Raw genomic sequence first — 18,763 nt, 5'->3', positions numbered from 1 at the left:
AAGAGAGATTCGTAAAAGCAAAACTATTAACAACATATAAAATGCAGCGCTTAAGCGGCATCAATCGATGACAATATTTGTTTACCTTTGCCAATTGAGGATTTAAACGCTCAGATAAAAAATGTTATTCCACAAAACGAATAAGTATTTCAGTGAATGCGGCAATTTTTTTCAGCAAATGCCTGCGCGGTTGCCCTACCAGTGTATAGAAGTATCTCGAAATCTTTCCCTTCCCTGCGTAAATTGCAAAACTGCTAAGATAGCTGGCTGGCTGAAGGAGAAATGGAAAAAATAGGTTCCGAAATTGGCTGTTCAGGAGACCTTATAGTCCGGGGCCGTTACACACTCTGAGGAAATGGCCAAGTTGCGAAATGAAACGTAATCGGTGTAGTAAGGATAAGGCTGCGGGGAAATCCGAAGATCTAAGAATCTCCTCAAAACCATTCGGAATATACTTTTATCTTTTTGTCATATGGCATTTTGCAAGGTTTTGCTCAACATCAATGGTAAGTTCTAGGATAGGTTTTGACGCAGCTATCCTCTCAATTCTCTTCTCGCCTAATCTCTGCAGAACTACACAATTCCTTACTTTCGATTCCGCCATTATATGTTTTATTTATCCCGTCCGAGATCTTCCTCTGTACTTTTTCCCTTTAACCTCCCAATTCGTGTTTTTGTCAAACTATCGCAGCCCGAAGTATGCCAAACAATTTTATGACTTATTCTTTTCAGTGCAGCTCGCAGACGTCTTTCTTGAACCACTCACTTTTTGTGGAATTCCCTTCATACTCTTATTCCCACTTATTTTCACCCATCCTCCCGTTTCATTCATGCAACAATTTTTATTCCAGCTTTTTCACTATTGCCTCCTTACATATTCCATATCTACAAAACGTATATTGTATTAGGTTTTTATTTGGAAGAAATATTGACACATATTATATCTATAATGCTATTATTTGTTTGGAATCGTATTTTATTTTGCAATCAGAATTAAATTGACACGGGCAACCGTGGATGGCCAAGGTAAGAATTACTCGAGAAAGATCCGATCAACTCTCCTATGGTCATATTAGAAAGACTATTCACATTGGCAAAATTCAATTTAAGGGATTTTGCTCTTTTTAACGATATCATGAAAAAATATTGCGCAAAAATAAACTCAATGCAGTGTGCACCCTTTCCCTATGAAAGTAATGCGCAAGCTGATACGTCTGAAAACGCTATGTATTGCATTTCATGAGAAACAAGGATGGGTGAGTAGAGTACCCAAATAAAATTTACTTTTCAGATTACGAGATCTCGTATGATATTAAATTGAAGTGCTATTATTAAATCTACTAAATGCAGTAAAATCAGTATAATAATATATTTATCCGAACAGTATAATATTTATATTTATTAAATATGTTTTTTTTAATATGATCCTCTCACAAGTTCATGTGATACAATACGTATGATTTAACTTATGAATTACCTATGGATTTCATTTTTCTGTGAAACGACGCAAAGTAGCGCTTGGGTGAGTTTTGATAGATTTGAAAGATGGATTTTTCCACATCCGTTAGGGGTGGAGTTAACTGAAATAGATCGATAAGGAGGATGATGAGAAAAAATGACTAATGTTACTGTTGGTGAGACAGAAAAAGGAAAGCATTGAAATGCATCCTTAATAAAAGCCACCACATCTCATCTTACCTGCCAACATATGAGTGATCGGTTTTTACGTTCTTTTGTGCTAATTCACCGACGTTTTGGATAAATATGGAGGGAGAAATAGGACCGGATATCGACTTTGTTTTATCCAACAATCAACCGTGTACGAAGTGCTTCATATGAGCAGTGACAAAAACTTAAGTAACAGTGATCTCGAAGCGGATTCGGCTGAGAACAGGGACGCTGGCGCCCTATGCTAACAAGGCGTACATGCTGTGGCGGCACGGTCATCTCTCCACTTCTCAATCCCGCCCATTGGGGTGGACTTAGCATTGCTCCTATTACTTTCTTCCCTCTCTCATTTCTCCTCTATCCTTCATTCCTCCGTCTTTTTTCTCCCCTCCCCTTGATCCACGTCAACCTCCGCCAGACGGTATGTGGTCACACTCCTTTGGTTCCCATAGGAGTAGCCGACACTGAATGCAAATAATTCTGGCATATATTTATTGAAATCTCTGGTGAAGGAGAACCTTATTAGATAATTATCATGAATTACTATTTAAATAACTTAAAGAAATGATTTCTAGATGGTTGCGGTATGACTCTAGGGATAATGAAGTTGAGGACGCGGAGATTTTAGAAATGGATTCGTAGTTGCTTTGGAAATATTGCAAATCATATATATTATTTCAGTAAGACCCCCATTTTTCTGTTTCAATTATGTATTAAAACCACTCAATCCTTTCGCCTGATATGAACATATTGAGTAGCGCATACTCAATGACAAACAAATCTTTATATAACCTATTAAACAAGTAATCTTTAGGATATAATTATTCAAACTATATCAGTTTTGAAGACTACAAATATATTTAGAAAATATATAAGTAATTTTGATATGATCTCATCCAGATATTAAGGTGTGTGATGGTTTGAATTACGCTTTAGTATATAATATATTGAATTTGCAACAGAAGCAAAGTATAATTTTAGAAATAGTAATTATGGAAACCAGTATAGATCTACATCTACATAATACCCTAAAAGCTGCCGCAAGGGAGTGAAAGCGGGGGTACGGGACCAACCATCCATGCATCAATTTTAATTGATGCGTTCATACATTTGCCCTCTCCATGGACTACAACCATCACGTGGTGTAAAGGCTTGCGTGTTCTGATAACCCTTAGAGCTATGCTGCCGAGAGCAATGCCATTTCTTGCTCTCGGTAGAGTCATCCAAGCCAGATAGATCCGAGGGTAGCAGCCTGGTGAAACGCCCGGCGTCTGTTCCTCAGTGAGGCGACCATTTAAGTGATGGTGTCACTTCAACAACACTATTGAAAAATACTATGGTAAACCACCTCAATTATTTATCCTAAGATTGTTATGATGGATATTTTAATGACGATGAGTTCTGGAAATTACTCGATCCCATCGGCCGTTGGCCATGCCCGGCAGCAGGAGATGCAAGGCCAGGAAAGTTAGAGAATATAAAGCGGGAAATGGAGAGAGGACACATATATTTTATGGCTGTGCGAGTTGAGATGGAAGGAAAGCGGGGATTATTGGAGTGATAGTTATATAGTAATGTACATACAGTGGAGGGGAAAAGAGCCAGCGAAGGATTAATAGTATCGAACGAAACGGTAGGTAGAAAAGTAGTAAACATAGAGCAAGCAACTGATAGAATACTACCTTGATCAAAAAGTTCCCGGAATAACCACCGTGTGGCGCTCCCATCGTTCCGATTTGAGTTCTGTTTTTTTTTGTTAAATTGGTACATCTGTTGTTGATATTCCCTTTAAATCTTAGTGTCATAACTTGACATTTGCAAAAGTTACGTAGCCAAGAGTACATCTATCTCTGTGTGTGTTGGCGATTTTTTACAATTTCAGAAATGGATTTAAATTTGCAACAACGAACTTGTATTAAATTTTGCGTAAAAAACGGATTTAGTGGCGCACGGACGTTGGAAATGTGTTTCGGCAACGATTCTCTAAAAAAAACGGTCGTTTACCAGTGGCACGAGCGGTTCAGAAGTGGTCGTGAGTCAATCGAAGATGATGAACGCAGCGGCAGACCATCGACATCGAAAGTCGGTGAAAAAATTGATAAAGTAAAAGAAATGTTGGTCAATAACCGCAAATTAACCATCAGAGAAATAGCGGAGGACTTGAACATTGCCTATGGATCCGCCCAAGACATTGTGGTTAATGATTTGGGTTTCCGTCGTGTAGCAGCAAAGTTGGTGCCAAAAGACCTCAATTTCATGCAAAAAAGAGACCGTGTTGACGTCGCAAAAGACATGATTTGCGAGGCTGAATCCGATCCCACATTCATCAAAAGGATCATTACTGGAGACGAGACGTGGGTTTATGAGTACCACACGCAATCCAGACATCAGGCAAGTGAATGGCGTTCACCAAATGAGCCGAGACCAAAAAAACCACGTTGTTTTCAGTCAAAAAAGAAGGCAATGCTGACGGTTTTCATGGATTACAACGGTGTAGTGCATCATGAATTTTTGCCAGAAGGCCAGACAGTAAACAAAGACAAATTCCAAAGAAACTGCGGGAGATGCCGCAACAGTAACTTTTAACGGAGTCATCCGCTAATGTGCATTTCAATGCAACTATTTCAGAGCGTAAAAATCATTCGCCTTGACTGGGACTCGAACCCAGATCCCTCAATATCCGGTCGAGTGCTTTAGCCACTTAAGCTACCGAGGCGTCCTCTTAAACTCTGAAATTTTGGGGCTTTTAAAGGAACTAGATGTTATGACGAAATACCGTACATACAATGTCACATGCATTCGTAGTCGTGCGCGAGGCGCCACTGTCCACGAGGTTAAAGCCAACTTTAAACACTTATGGTGTTTTCACTTTGACAAATTCCAAAGAAACTGCGGGAGATGCCGCAACAGTAACTTTTAACGGAGTCATCCGCTAATGTGCATTTCAATGCAACTATTTCAGAGCGTAAAAATCATTCGCCTTGACTGGGACTCGAACCCAGATCCCTCAATATCCGGTCGAGTGCTTTAGCCACTTAAGCTACCGAGGCGTCCTCTTAAACTCTGAAATTTTGGGGCTTTTAAAGGAACTAGATGTTATGACGAAATACCGTACATACAATGTCACATGCATTCGTAGTCGTGCGCGAGGCGCCACTGTCCACGAGGTTAAAGCCAACTTTAAACACTTATGGTGTTTTCACTTTGACAAATTCCAAAGAAACTGCGGGAGATGCCGCAACAGTAACTTTTAACGGAGTCATCCGCTAATGTGCATTTCAATGCAACTATTTCAGAGCGTAAAAATCATTCGCCTTGACTGGGACTCGAACCCAGATCCCTCAATATCCGGTCGAGTGCTTTAGCCACTTAAGCTACCGAGGCGTCCTCTTAAACTCTGAAATTTTGGGGCTTTTAAAGGAACTAGATGTTATGACGAAATACCGTACATACAATGTCACATGCATTCGTAGTCGTGCGCGAGGCAGAAAGAAATGGAAGAATCTGAACACAGAGTTAGGTAGAAGAATGTATCAAGAGTTGAATAATAACATGAGTCAAGAAGTAAGCAGAACGAAATAAAAGAAAAAAATAAAGGGAAAATCCTTGTAAAAAGCAAAGATATCTCAGAAAAAATATAAATTGAACGAAGAAAGATCCCAAAGGGGATGAAAAGTATACGTCGACGAAATATATAGTATGCACGTTAGGCCAGCAAGCTTAGTCATAGAAAGATAATATGACGCACATGAAGATAGGTTAGGTCCAAGTATATATGTATACTGCGAAATTACGATATGAAAAGGGCATTAAGGGAATGGAAATCAAATAAGGGCATGGTGGTAGATAGTATTCCAGTGGAACGAGTAACGGATTTATGAAAACGCGGAAGGGAGAGATTTTTTTTGGACTAATTCGAAGCATTTACGAGGGAAAAATTTAACCGGAAGATTCTGTTAGATCAGTATTAGTTCCCCTCACAAAAAAGAAAAGGCAGCCGTATGTGAGAAAAAGAGAAAAAATTTGAAAAAAATTGATTTTGCTCACAGCTAAAGTAGTACTCAGGATCATCAATATAGGATGGAAAGGAGGGAAAATGATTACTTAGAGGATTATCAGTTTGAATTCAGAAATAGGAGAGAGCCGCGTGGTGTAATTGCAGTCGTGAGGTCACTAATAAGAGGAACATAGAATACAAGAAGAACGTTGGGTGAATTCTTCTCGGGTCTTCCACCGGGTCAATGTCTCCATGGCAGCCGACGTTTCGATTCCCGACTCGGTCATCGTCATCAGGGCTTCTAAGATCAGGGCTTCAATCAGAAGCCCTGATGACGATGACCGAGTCGGGAATCGAAACGTCGGCAGCCATGGAGACATTTACCCGATGGAAGACCCGAGAAGAATTCACCCAACTCATACGCCGGGAAAGCACCAGATCTTTCAAGAAGAACGTATTTGCCTGTGTCATAGATTTCGAAAAAGCGTTTGGCAGAGTGAATTAGGAAAACTAATGAATATACTGCAGAAAATAGGAATAGATTGAATAGATAGGAGACCTAGCTGCAACCTGTACATGCCATAGAGTGCGCAGGTGTGAGTGGCGGAAGTGTCCGTTTGGACAGTGCTAGGAAGAGGAGTGAAGCAGGGTCGTCCATTATCACCGGTGCTGTTCAACGAATATGTGGAGGAAACGATCAAAAAGGCATTGGAAGATCTGGAGATAGGAATGAAAGTCGATAGAGGGTTAATAAAATCACGGAGGATCAAGTTTTAGCTTGCCAATGGGCAAGCAATACTCAGCGCATTTGGCAGGCGGTGCGATAGGTATGGGTTTAGGATAAATGCGATAAAGAAAAATCAAGTTTATACAGTTTTCCAGAAAGAGAAAAATAATAAAATAGGATCTCATAAATTTGATCTGGTGGAACAGTTAATTTACAGGGTGTGGCACCATAACTTCCTTTTTGGAAAGCCTTTTGCGTTTGAAAAAAGGAAGTTATGTTGCCGCACCCTGTATTATGGAAGTGTTTTTGACCAAAATGGTCAAGGTAGGTGGGGTATTGAAGAATGTGGACAGAAAAGAATTGCGCTAGACAAAGAGGCTTTCTTAAGGAAGAGAGAGCTGATGATATGGACTGAGTAAGTATGCTAAAAACGTTGATTGGAGTCTTAATTCTTAGAGTACAAAAAGATGGACACTTTGGAATGGACAGGGAGTAATACAAAGGAGAATTTCTAGACATGGTGGTGGAAGAGATTTGGTAGAATTTAGGGAAGATGGATGCAGAGAATTTTGATCAGCGGTAGGATGTTAAAGACTGTAACAGTGGGGAGAATGTTATGCAAGCGAGGAAGGCGCAGGCATAGGATTGGGATGTTGGACGGAATTAAGGCAGGAAGGAAGTATGCAGAATTGAAGAAGTGTTTATTGAAGTGTGGGATGCCAGGTTGTGTTTCGCAAGGAGAATCAGAGCAGTCAACGGATATATTGCTGCTTGGTGGTAGAGTCTGGGTCCATCCAAAACCTACTTTAATCAGGGAAATAATAATAATAAATAATACCATTATAAAATATATGTATATATACGTGGAAATGTACATTCATATATAAACACAGTAATCAATCTAAAGATCGGTTTGGTAGGTGATGGTAGTTCACCCAGTACTAGGCCCGACGACGTGTGAAACAAGGAAACACATAACAAGTCACTTTCCGAAATGCCACGGCTAATTAATGGCTAGAAACATGCTCGTCTTATCGACAGGCGAGCTGATTCAATACTTAAAAAAAACCCTATCGCTGTTGTCACCCAAAGAATAAATCTAGAAAATACTTGAGCAAGTTTTACAAATAAAATGTATTGTGAAAAAGTGGTACTTGTTAAGTATATCGAAGAAAAAAATAGTTTTTTGGATATTAATTGGGTGGAAAGTTATAGCAGATTTTTATTTCAAACTTGTTGCTAATTAAGCTAGCTGAATAAAAATTGTCTTAGAATGATACTGTAGCTAAGAATCGTCTTTATTTAAAGTTAAATTGAAATATATTTTGGACCGACGGCTCTACGTAGAAAAATATAGTAGTACAAGGTTGCCGTTTCAATAAAATAAATTCAAGCAACGTTTAGGGCAATCATGTATGAGAATGCTTTCAAGTGAAAAAAAGAAAAACACACCATTAGAAAAACTATCAATCGCAAAGTGAAAACATTTAGTTGAAATAAATTGTCATCATTAGATAATTACCATTATGAACGTAATGTAGGATATTGAGTTATTAAGTTTTTAAGGTATCCCGAAGGCTATTACCATAAAATAAAAAATTGAACACTTATTTAAAATGAAAACGTGTCATTCGCATGTCAATGGCATTAGAGAAATATTTGAAATATTCGACTATATTTTAATAATATAATTGATATACTTGAAATGCACTCTTAAAAAGGTAAATTCACCCATTCTCTCGTGGCTAATTGTATTACGACATCAATGCACTAAAGGTTTCAAATCGTCAAATAACGGAGGAAATAATTTACTGTAACGAAATATATTTGCAGTCAAGATAGACAATTGACTCACTTGTGATTTTCAGAGAGGTCAGTGGAGCTGGAAAGAAATTCTTTGTCCAATATCAGAGCTAAAAAACCAGCAAATTTTAGCGGAAGAACTTTGATCTGCATCCCATTCGCCAATTTCAGAAAATGAAATTTACCGCAGTCGTTTTCAGTGGGAGTCGTTAATAGACTCGTTTAATGACGTAAGGGATACTTGGGTTGGATTTAAAAAAATGTTCACATTGTAAAATATTTAAATTTAGTGATTCAGTGAGAGTTCCCCGCCCGCCCTCTTTTTAATATTCTTGAAAAATGTTTTGCATCATAATTTTTTATTTAATTTTTATATTTGACTTTTAATTTTGAAAAAGGATATGCTCCAAATGTATTGTAGCAATTCAGTGAGGAAGCAGATTAATGATGTCAGGTCATTTGCTAAAAATATATCAAATGTCTCTTCTAATATCTTTCACTAATAAAGTCCCTTTATTATTTACCTCTGTCGTTATTTTCCTATAAATTTATTTTTATGAAATGTACCATATTTGTATTTAATAAACAGGAAACTAACTTACCGATAAAATCGTGCGTTCAAAGGGCGATGGGATGGGGCAGATCAAAGACTAGATTCCGGGATCGCTTATGAGTAACAGGATCCGGAGGTTATTTCGAGGTTCGCCGCAAAAATCCGATTCCCTCTGAAACGTGAAATTTATAGAATGATAAACTAATGTAATTTATTAGTGGAACACATTAAATAGTTTTTAAAATTTGTCATGATATTTGGTTCATTTTCTATGGGAATGAAATGAAATAAAGAGTTAATGAAACAAACCGTCAGAGATGGAAATTGACTAATAGAGAAATGGTTATTAAATACTAAAATGTATAAATAAGTCGAATCATACCCTGATGTGCGTGTTGGAGAAGATTTCAAATAAACCATGTTGAAGATTTTCCCGAAATGGCGATCATCGCGAAGAGTTTATTCAAACGGTGAAATTAGAATAAACCTGGAATTAAACCCCAATGGTCACATTATTCGTCACATTATACCATTTATTATTTATTGCTGTACTTAATCACTCCAATGAAAAGTCCCTCACTGAGGATAAAAGCTGGACTTTCCGGTTAGAGAGCCTGTTAACGCTCCCCACACCTTTGTCTTTGAGGTCGAAGAGAGCGCGCGCAGGGAAGACAGCAGGGAGCGGATAGCCACCGCAAGCCTTCCCCCCCTCACCCCCCGAGATCGCCTCAGATCCTACTCCACCCTAAATATGCGAACGGCCACACGGCACACGTAACATTCGCGCAACAACACAAGTAATCCTCCCGGTACAGTTCGAATTGCGGCTGTGGGAAACCCGACGGAGATATCAGGTCAACGATGGGTTTAGAGCAAAAGGAAAAAGAAATATTATTATTATTACTTAATACCAACGCCGAGATAAAATAAAAGGCCAAAGCTTAAGTTTTCCCGCAAAGGTGAAGGGAGGAGGAGTGTAAGGATGGAGACGATTTAAAGCGACGCGGCGCAACCTTAAAAAACCACCCCCTTCCCGCCCTAAACCCACCTCACACCCTTGCTTCCCCCCGTCGGCTCGCGTGAAATTTCTTATTTTCCCTTCCAGTATATGTGTCTCCTCGCGGTTTCCCGGTAAACACCCCATACGCTCCCATCCGCTTTCTCTCTACCCAACCTTCGACCCCCGCACCCCACCGAAGGAGGCCGATTCTTCCCTCCTCCTCCCACTCGGATCCCCTTTAGCCATCCTAAACCCCCGCGACCCTCCACCCCTCCCCTCACGACGCCCCTTGGGTTTGATTTGCGAGCCTTTATTCTAATTTTCCTAGCCCGAGGCTCACCTGACGCCTCCCATTCTACTCGACCGCCTCCTCTCTCCCTCCCTCCCCATACACCCTCCCCCTCTCCCACCCAAATATCTCCTCCACCCATTCCTCATAAAACCCCTCACGTCATCCCCCACCCTTACACCCCCGGGTTAACCGTTACCCCCCCTTCCCCTCGCACCTTCCTTCTCGCCTCCCCCCCTCCAACCCTGCTCCGCCTACCGCTTCATTCGCCGCGTGCACCCTTTTGCGGCGCCGGGGCGGCGGATTTCCCGGCCTCCCCTTTGCAACCCCCCCCCCCCCCTCGGGATCGTCGCCGCGCGCCCGGCCCTTTTATCCCCGGCCACAAAAGGGGGGAAATATACGCTCTCCCATTATCCGGAGATTAACAAGGGCAAAACCAAACAAAAGGCGCGGCCGATTATAAATTGTCTCCGCCCAATTTGCAAGGAGGGGCCGGAGGAGGTGGCGGCTTGGTGTTCTGGGTGGGTGGGACGGGGGACATAGCGGTGCGAAGGGGGACGGTGTCGTTATGGGTCCGCGACCGTGTGTGAATGTGTGTGCCCTGGGCTTGCGTGTGGTGGGATGAGGTTTTGATATCGGGGGAGGTAGGTGAGGGGGGTCAAGGTGGTGTGACGGCGGGTGTATGGGGAGGGGGTTGGAAAGGCATGCATGCACGCCCTGCTCGTGTGCTCTGGCGTGGGCGGGGGAGGAAATCGGATGGTTTGGAAGGGGATAGGGGTGACGTGTTTAGGATTTTGAAATGGGGGGAGTGGATGAGGCCGAGGCACGCCGGTCTGGTCAGGGAGCGCGCGGGAGTTCGCGGCTTTCCGTGCGGGGGGATGTGGGCAGCAGTACATTGTACACCGCGAACCTTGTGCGCCATCGGGGTCTGCTGACTCCCTTCCCTCCTCCTCTCACCCCCTCCCTGCCGTTCCGCCCCGTCTGCACCCCGACCGACGCCCGTCGGAAGGGGGCGACGAAAATCCCCCGTCATCGCCCCCTTCCGACCATCCCCGGGGATCGGGACCCACCTTGGGTGTCCGTCCGTCTGTTTCCGCGCTCAGCCCCTCTCTCTAAAACCCCCGCGCGACCGACGGTCCCGAGTGTCCCCTCGGGATGTCTGAATGAGAGAAGGTCCCGGGGGATCGGATGTCCCTGGGGGGGGGGGGAGGTAAGGTAGGAGTCAGCGTGGGAGGAGGAAGGGAAGGGTAAGCGAGCGGACGAGGATGTAAATCCGAAAGAAAGGTAAGATCGCCAATAGCGCCGGCGGCGGCGTGGCTGTGACGAGAGCCATTACCAAATTGACTGGTCTGTTACCGAAAGCGGAAGTCACCACTTACGCACATTTCAAAAGAGTGACATTGTTACCCACAAGAACTTCCTTCCTTCGATCGGAGCAGCCGGCTGTTCATCAGGAGAATAAATACGTTCTCCGCCCCCTTGGAATATGTGCTAATTCTTTCGATAAATCATGTTTTTTTCCAAATGTGGATTTCCACCCTTGATATTCCTCCCCATGAATGAATAAATATGAAGGGAGAATCGGACAGCGGAGCGGCGGCTAATGCTTCGACTTTCCCCGCCGAAGAGCCGGGTCCACATCCTGGAAGGTGTGGAAGTGTTGGTTGCATTGCTATTTGGCGCCGTGTGGCGAGAAAGGACTTCAGAAGAACCGCTGATTCGGACTGTAACAAGTGGGTCTCTTATCGATGAAAGGGGAAAATATCAAATGGAATGAATTCCTTGGTTGTATTTACTAGAAACAAAAACAATCATTCCAGCAATTATTTGTGCTTCCGCGTCAGTTTTACTCAGTCAATTTACCTATATCTTATGACAGGACTGGTTATCACATTAAATTACTATGAATCTTTACTTTTATTTTGCCAAAAATATTTATTTACACTTCGCACGTACTATCTTATTCACCATTCTCACAATATCCTTTCTGTCACAACCCTTACCTTTCCCTTTGACTGTGGTCGTCAATGTTTTCTTTCTGTTATGATCCTCGGGACTTAATTATGATGTGCATATGTATAACGTACCCTGTTATAATTATTTTCACGGGGGTAGGGAACTGGTTTGGTCTGGTTGGTGCGTTTACTTACTCTCCAGCGGTGCCTGGCGTATTACTTTCGGAATGTAGTCCATATACGAATCCTCTTACTGCCTCCTCGACAATGCCTTTCAATTTAGCTAAAAAACAGTAACCGTTTTTATACTTTCCGCATGAAGCCACTTAGAGGATAATGAACCATCTGTTGGGCATGCATCGGAATACTCTCCGTCAAGGGAAAGCTAATTAATTGCCTCTCTTTATCATCCTCCTTTATTTCTATCAATCACTTGTCGACCTATAGCACAGAATACCTCAGAAGTCAAGCGCCGACAGCAGGAGGTAACTAGTATCTATATTGAACAAGATCAAAGCTGGGATGTGACCAAAGCCGGTAAAATGGCCTACGTGGTTGTTTCATTTATTTCCTTTGATCGAGTCCTAAAATATTCTGTATTCGCCAAGACCAACAATGACCTGTATTGTTTTTCCCGCCTTCTATGCCACTAGCTAATCATAGCGTTAACGTATCTCATTTCTATAATGTATTAGCAGAGAGTAACAATTGGAGGAGAAACATCATTCGACACTCAAGTATTAAGTGATGTTCACTTGCAAGGTACAGTATTAGTTACTCAATTACAAATTGATGTTATTTTCTTTCACATAATACACATTTTCAATCATTTTGACATTCGTAATAAATGCGAATATTATAAAAATCCAAGTATTTTCTTTTGTAACAATTTCTTACGGCTTACAAAGATGGCCAGAAGGCGTCCATAGCCCGTGAATTATCTTCCTGAATTGAGCGTAATCTTTTGCATAGAATCTCATTTTTTCCACACATACTCAGGCAGGCTGCAGATTGCGTCGGGTTCCGGTAAGTCTTAAAAAATATCTGCCGCGCAGTCAGACAGACAGACAATGGAGACTGCATCGATATCGTACGAATATTCCCCTCGAGTGGCTTTAGAGGTAGCTGTATTGCACTCGGCGGATGGCCGAACAAAAGGCCGCGCGTTTAAGAGCGCCACCTACGGATCCCTCGCAGTGCACTTCCCGCGGGAGATCCCAAAAGGGGGTCGGAAGAGCACCTAGGGAGCAAATTGGTACAAATGCCACTTAATGGTGAGAGGGAGTGGAGGGATTGGGGGACGCGGGATGAGGACCACCCGGGAGGGGGATGGGGATTTGGGAATCCCTCGTCACTACGCTGCCTCGCAGCCGGGTTGATGGTCACCGAGAGGGTAGGGAGGAAGGAAGGAAGGAAGGAAGACGTGGAAGAGAGGAAAGAAAGAAGGGAGGAGGGAGCGTGATAATGGGCGATGGAGTGAGGGGTGGAAGTGGAGGAGGGAGGGTGAGAAAGAGAGGTATTTGTAGAGGGGGGTGGGGTACTTGAAGGAGGAGGAGGAGGGAGGCCGTTGAGGGGTGTCATGGAACGGAGAGGAGGCTTGCGGTAATTCGCCATGCGCCACTTTAAACCAATTAACCTTAATCGAGGCTGCGGGATTAAATAAAGCGGGGGAAGAGGAGAGGCAGGGGGAGAAGGCGGCGTTGTATTAGGGAGAGCGCTTGTGTGTGTATGTGTGTGTGTGTGGTGTAGCGGGAGGCTTTAAATGGGGGAAGGGAGAAGAGGTGTGAGGAGGAAGCCGCAGAAAGTGGATCCCATTGGACGGCCCTCAGACGCACATGCGGCGCCCGCGACGTAGGGTTCACCACCGAAGTCGGAAGGGGGAAAGGGCGCGGAGGGAGGGAGGGTGGGTGGGAAGCGTGTAGCTTTTTGGGGGTGTTCGGTGGGTGGATGGGGGGGAGGGTGGGAAACATGAAGGTTGTTGTGGAAGGGGGCGAGATGGATAGAAAGAGCGAAGGAATTGGAGAGTGGCGATGGGGGTTTCGGACCGGGAGAGTGGGGTGGGTGGGGGGGGTGCGAGAGCGAAGGCATAAGAAAAGGAGCGAAGTCGTGAACGGAAGGAGAGAATAGCGCAAAGCAAGCGCAGGGGAGCGAGTTGGAGAAGGGGTCTGTGGAGCGGGTGGGGGAGAGGATCGGTTTCGCCAGTCAAAAGAAGTGCACCCTGAAAATGTTAAGGACCATTTCGGGAAGGGATTTTTTTTTGCTCGTATGTAATTAAATTTCAAGTTGAAGAAAATTTCATTATTATCAAAGTACTGAGAGCAATATGCGCATGGATTCAGTAAACATAAATTGTAGTAGAGGCTGAGGTTCAAAAAACAATTAAAAAAAACGAAATCGCGCCTTGCTGAGCCTAATTTATTAAACACTTCCAGCCTGAAGGAACTGTAAATAATAGCTACTTACCATATATGTTGCTTTTGGAAAATGAAATATTAGTTTTCTTTGAAAATATCTCATTTGATTACCTCATTGACATTATCCTCAAAAATATATAGCCCTAAAACATTTAAATGAACGAATTAATATACAAATTTCATTGAAATTATCAGGATTTCAAGCATTCAATGATACCGGAAACGTTATTGATTTAGCTTATTGGTGCCCTACAACCCCCACCAGGTCCTGGTAGTAGTAGTAATTAGGGGAGGTTACCGACGGCTGAGGTCATTTGCGCCATAGGGGATGGATAGGAAAGGATGAAGAGTGGAGAGAAACCCGGCGTCGGCATTAGCCTACTCTTTACGAAAGGCGCCAAGGGGTCCGCAGCTTAACGTCCCATCCGACGGACGGCGTACTCACTCAAAGTGCCCTCCACAAAGCACCTCAAGTAGGGATCGAGATACCTCTGAAAAATATTCAACACCGCCGGGATGACACCAGGTCCTATTTTGCCTTTAAGTCAATGTGTGTTTGAGTGGAAATGTAGCGTGTGATTAGAACCGGATGAGAATCTAGAAAATTTATTGGGTCCGTTAGAGTTCGAGGGAAGGGAAAGGGCGGAGAAAAAGAATTGTGCTATGAAGCGCTGCCTCTACTGCGATGTGTATCGCTCGTGCGATACCGCACTGACAGATCGATACGTTTGAGAAGGCGACAGCACTTTGGTGTAGCGATACGATATCACAATGTGAAAATTAACTGCGGGATATTCCATTCCCAGCATCGGCCAGCGATGTGACAAAGTGACTATCATGCTTAGAAGGCGAAATGAGAAACATCCAAGTGTATCAATATCACCTTTTCCGGATGGGTATGGTGGGATAGGGGCTTCATTCGAAATGTCGTAGGAAGGTTTCAAATCGCGCGACAGCTCTTGATAGGAAACAAATTCGACGCGCGAACTAAGTACGGCACTGCGATGCGGATATGACATCATCCATTTTTCTCGCGTTGTCGACGCACCGGTACTGTCGCGATATCAGAAGAGCACCATACTACGATCGACGATCCAGAGCGAGCATCGCGCAAAGAAAAACGGCTCGTAAAGCGCGCGGAGGCGGCTGTTTGCTTTTCCACGGGAAGGGCCTTGTGATGGCGGGGGGCTGTGGGGACGAGCGGAGCGGGAGGGTTTTCAAGGGAGGGGCGTGGCCGTGGCGTGGTGGGGAAGGGTGGGGTCCGTCCGCGGGAAATCACGTTGGGGCCATCGGGGCTGGGGAAGATGCCACCGGAGGTCGAAAGGGGAAGGCGAGTGCTTTTCCCGACTGAAATGCTGGGAGGATAACGGCCTGGCCTCCATCCTCCCACTCCTGTTGCGCCCGAGAAATTTTCCAGGGCGTGCCGAAAGTGGAGATAAAGGCAGGGCTCCTGTGAGCACCATAAGTAGAAGAAACGGGTAGAGTTAATGTGAGTATACTGATTGTAATGCCGAATGATTGCACCCAAGTTCGTTGTTAGCATTTAGAAAATAATTTTTTTTATACAGCCATCTTAGACCATAATGTTGTTTGGAAATTATTGTCGTGGGCTCTATAGTGGAGACTGAATCATGTACATCTTTATGGTTTCTTTCAGTTAACTCGTTGAATTTTCCGGGAAAGAAAGCAGATGATACAAGAGTTATTACATAGTTAAGCTAATTGTATCACGAGCACCTTAGTATGTTTCTTTAAATGGTGATAGAGTTGTTATCCAGTTTCATAATCCGTAATATTTATTGATGTCAATTTAGTACCTATCAGTATTAGCTAGGGAAGAGGACCGACAACAGAGATCATTTGAACCCATTCTCACTGTCCACTTCCCTTAAAGAGTATCTAAGGGCATAGAGGTAATACAATCACATTATTCAACGACCGTAAGAACGATCATCGCCTTAATAACCATTAGGGATACAGAGTTGGGTAGTTGAAGTTAGGCAGAATTTCTGAGAGCGGAGGAATGGTGGAGAGAAGCGGAATGAGCCTACTCTTTACGAAATACTCCCAACAGTGAGCAGTTTAGCACTCCATTCGACGTACTTCTCTAGAAATCCGCTCCACGTAAATCCTGAGTGGGTGCGAGCATTGGAATACGTGTTTGAAAATTTTCCATCGTTAAACTTCGAACCCGGGCTCATGGTGATGGGAGTTAGAACACTAGCCATCGTACTATTTATTACCGCACCGACTATTCAACGAGTTGGTAATTTTGTAATGGTTCAATTGAAGGTCCCTTTGCATATAATCTCGTTTTTACTAGTGGGACATTTTCCTGAGTTTCCGTTATTGGCAGAGCTAGCCGTTGCAGTGTACGCGAACCAAGCATAACTATTATTCGGACTTTAGCTATACTTACCCAGCCGAAAGATTCTGGAACGTCTGTATACAGAAAACGTGAATACAGAAAATGCAATTACTAAAACACGCCAACTTGTTCATTTGTAATTCCATATTAGTTGCTATTTTACCCATGGATATAACTGGGAGGAACTGTAACGATTTCAATCAAGTTTTGATAAGTGGAGCTGTAATAACGTCAAGGACACGAAGGAACCGAATTAAATTCATTAAATGAAGCCAAACAATAAAAATGTAGTGAATTAGATGGGAATGAGAAATATGTCAAATAATAATCGTTCGAACAAAAAGATAATTAAACGACTTGTAAAATCTCAACACTAAAGGAGGTAAAAACATTTCTTTGTTTGAGAATCTCACATCCAGGAATAAACACCGTAGGAATTAGTAATATTAAAATAGGAAAAATAGCGAAACATTAATTTTAAATCCAAATTTTGGAGTACACGCTGAGTACACACACTTTTGAAATTTGAGTTTATATACCTTTCCCAAATCTGAAGGACAGGTAAATCAATCTGGAACGTCTGAAGTACTAAAGGAGATAATCTTACACTTTTACTCCTTATCGGCCTTCTTTGAATTGTTTATTTCTGTACATAAATAGATAGATAGAATATATGTAGATAAAATTCTTAAAATATGATTTAAAATATATACATGGGTAGAGCGTTTGATTACTTACCGCAGGACACGTGGTAGATTAGAGATGACATTGGAAATACTGCTACACACATTTGGAAATACTGCTATGCCTGGTACCCGTAAAATTACATTGTGTGTGATTTCACGGGCACCAGGCATATCTGAGGATAAATGTTTGCACGGAGAACTGGCCTCCCAACTTCGATGCATGAATATCACAATCCATAGAGGATATTTTTATGTAGTGGACACTATTCTCTACTATCAAACATTTCTTCGCATTTATTATTCCATTTTACTGAGGTGATGAATTGGTTTTTTTATGTATACGCTATCAATCGTCGGCTATTACCACTAATTAACAAATGCGTTTATGTCACTTATATAGTGCCATTTTTTTAAGTGGTATCCATCTCTTTATGCACATTTACACTGAAAAAATAGAAAAAAACTTACGAAGAATTTCGTATAAATTATTTTCTAGTATAAACAGATAATGGTGGAAATTATGACAGTGGTCATCAACCCAAAACAACTTTTCATGGAAAATATACTAAGTTTTCATTCATTTCGTATGGATATAAGCTTAGAATTTCACTATCGACTCATTTAGTTACAATTACAAAATATGCATGTTAGAAAGCAACCGATATAACAGTTGCAATCATGCTTCTAAAGTTAGGGGAAAATGCATAGGTTAGGCTAGAAAATATATTTTAGTGTTAAATGGTTTTCAGCCGTAGTCCAAGCGAAAGGAACATTCAGCTTTAGACTGGAAAGTACCTGTGTTCAGATGCGGCTGATCCACTCACATTCGATGCCCTCTGGACATTTTCAGATAAATATTTACTGAGGAATTGAAAGCTTTGTAATAAATCAAAACAAACCTGGGGAAGATAATGGCATGAAAAATTTCAGTCATTATAGGGCTTACTACCACCTAGCCATCACATTCCATCACATATAAATCCCACCTTCCCTTCGGGATAATTGGTGTGGTGGTTGGTACAGATATTTTGCTAACTTTGAGCAACACACTTCACCATTGATTTCAAGCAATAGCAATGCCCAGCACAATAACCATCCGATATCTCAAGACTTGGTCAATTATCAGTTAATTAGACTTATTTGCAGAAAATATCACCAAATATTTTGATTTAGCAACTATTTAAAAAAAATTAAGATTTCTTGCTGTAATAACTATGAAGTAATTGTTCATGAAGCAATTCCTTGATCTTACCCATTGGTTCTTCAATTGATCTTAATCTCAGGACAATTATCATAGTTATTC

Source organism: Hetaerina americana, unplaced genomic scaffold (assembly GCF_022747635.1).
Source record: "Hetaerina americana unplaced genomic scaffold, ioHetAmer1.1.p SCAF_1, whole genome shotgun sequence".
Lineage (NCBI taxonomy): Eukaryota > Metazoa > Arthropoda > Insecta > Odonata > Calopterygidae > Hetaerina > Hetaerina americana.
The sequence above is the reverse complement of the archived record's forward strand: the minus strand, read 5'-3'. Positions refer to the sequence as shown.